The sequence below is a fragment of the Azolla caroliniana genome, unplaced genomic scaffold, assembly GCF_043228905.1.
Source record: "Azolla caroliniana isolate FFs.n. ecotype wild unplaced genomic scaffold, voAzoCaro1.0.p SCAF_3, whole genome shotgun sequence".
NCBI classification, from domain to species: Eukaryota; Viridiplantae; Streptophyta; class Polypodiopsida; order Salviniales; family Salviniaceae; genus Azolla; species Azolla caroliniana.
In genome coordinates, this window is record NW_028230438.1 from 8,929,176 (window position 1) to 8,930,556 (window position 1,381).

Consider the following 1,381-nt stretch of genomic DNA (forward strand, 5'->3'; position numbering starts at 1 on the left):
TCCGAAACCACGATTCATAATGGTTTTGTCCGCCCATACGGCCAAATTGGGCCAAATCCGTATTTGCTCTCACTTCCCGAATGACGGCGATTCCCAAGGCTTGAGTGAGTGTTAAATAATGCGAGTCCTTGAAGTTTCTCACAAACAACAAGACATATCCTCCTTGTGCCAAACCCAAGTGTGAACATTGTTTTAGGGTTAGGGTTTCTAGTGCTCTTTTTCTTCTTTTCTGTTTCTCTCTCCAAACATTATGCATATATTTGTGGCATACACTCCCTGTTGGAGTGAACCTAACGAAGCCTTCAATCGACTCCTCTACATCTACGCGGTATCTTGTGTCTGTCTTCCCAATTGTTATTTCTGTTTCTGATCTCCTTCTCTGTCATTAATCCAGAAAGCTTAGCGTTTGTGTTTTCTAGATGGACGTGGTGGCTTAGTTTAACAGGCTTACTATGTTGGCTATTTACCGTCAGAATGCATTTGTTTCTCGTGGTACTGGTCTGTTGATCTTCATATTTAGTATGTAATTTGCAATCTCTTGGTACTGGTCTTTGAAATCGGTGCAAATGATGATTTGAACTGACGATCCAACGCCTATGCACAGTGAGGATTTTACAAAAGAGCTTTTTAAATCTGATGCCCGTTTTCATTGTTGGAATTCCATCTAATTCTCCTCAATTTCTTACGAAATTAATGAATTTAGAGCCAAGCAAAAGTTCGAAAGATTAGGCGAGGAATTGGTGTGTTTGGCAACGTCTGTTTTACTGTAGGTGCAGTATGGCTGCAGTGTTCATTTCTGATTTGTTGTGCGTGATTGTTTTACATAATAAGACACCATATGCGCCAATTGCCTCAAGATTACTCATCGACCCTTTGAGGTCTTCTCGTTATTTTGTTAAATGAGATGACCTTACTGTAGGGCTGGGTTCCCCATAAGGCAGGATATGCCTGCAATCTTTGTTGAGTCGCCCCATATATTTCTCGTATGAGAATTTTCCAGTGACATGTGGCGAATGTTTGATTGCTACATTTCAGTCAACTGAGATATTGTTTTCTCTTACGAATTGATTTAGGTCAAATTTAGCTGATCATTTGTATGAATAGCTTACAGATATTTGTGTTAACAAAATCTGTTTTTCCTCAATTACTAAAGACGAAGCCAGATGATGATTTAATTGACAATCCAACACCTATTCATTGTGAGGAATTTCAGATAAAAGAGCTTTTTAAATCTGATGGCCTGTTCGTCCAAATGGCCAGAATCTGTATATGTTATCCAAGCCTGAAATATTCTTGGTGCGTACGTAGTGAAGGTGTACTTGTAAGCACTGCAAGTAAATCCAATCTGAAGGGTTCCTGATAATGGCTATGGCAGAAAAGG

The 1,381-nt window shown here is 39.5% G+C and overlaps 1 non-coding gene across 1 annotated transcript; it reads left to right on the top strand.

Annotated features, from left to right (window-relative positions):
• Positions 1 to 560: 560 nt before the first annotated feature.
• Positions 561 to 643, top strand: LOC147866163 (small nucleolar RNA SNORD36). Its single transcript, XR_015529584.1, has one exon. It is a non-coding gene; the product is annotated as a small nucleolar RNA SNORD36 (small nucleolar RNA).
• Positions 644 to 1,381: the final 738 nt, after the last annotated feature.